Source organism: Nanorana parkeri, unplaced genomic scaffold, assembly GCF_000935625.1.
Source record: "Nanorana parkeri isolate BGI_ZX_2015 unplaced genomic scaffold, ASM93562v1 scaffold3050, whole genome shotgun sequence".
NCBI classification, from domain to species: Eukaryota; Metazoa; Chordata; class Amphibia; order Anura; family Dicroglossidae; genus Nanorana; species Nanorana parkeri.
This window is the reverse complement of record NW_017309318.1, coordinates 48,260-48,471: the sequence shown is the minus strand read 5'-3', so window position 1 is coordinate 48,471 and position 212 is coordinate 48,260. Positions and strand designations below refer to the sequence as shown.

General features: G+C 56.6%; 1 protein-coding gene across 1 annotated transcript in view; it reads right to left on the bottom strand.

Annotated features, from left to right (window-relative positions):
- LOC108802711 (alcohol dehydrogenase 1-like) overlaps window positions 1–212 on the bottom strand; it is a 22,743-nt gene that overhangs the window by 789 nt on the left and 21,742 nt on the right. The gene's annotated exons all lie outside the window — the stretch shown is intronic.

The following is a 212-nucleotide window of genomic DNA, read 5'->3' as shown; positions in this document are numbered from 1 at the left end:
GGAATGTTAGGAAGACCCCCCCCCCCTCCTTATAACACAAAAAAGTGCGTGGGGTTCCCCCCAAAATCCATACCAGACCCTTAAGGTCTGGTAGGAATTTTAAAGGGGGACCCCAGCCCCCAAAAATGGGGGGAAAAAACGTGGGGTCCCCCCTAACAGTCCTACCAGACCCTTGATCCGAGCACAAGCCCGGCAGGGCAGGAAAGGGGGGG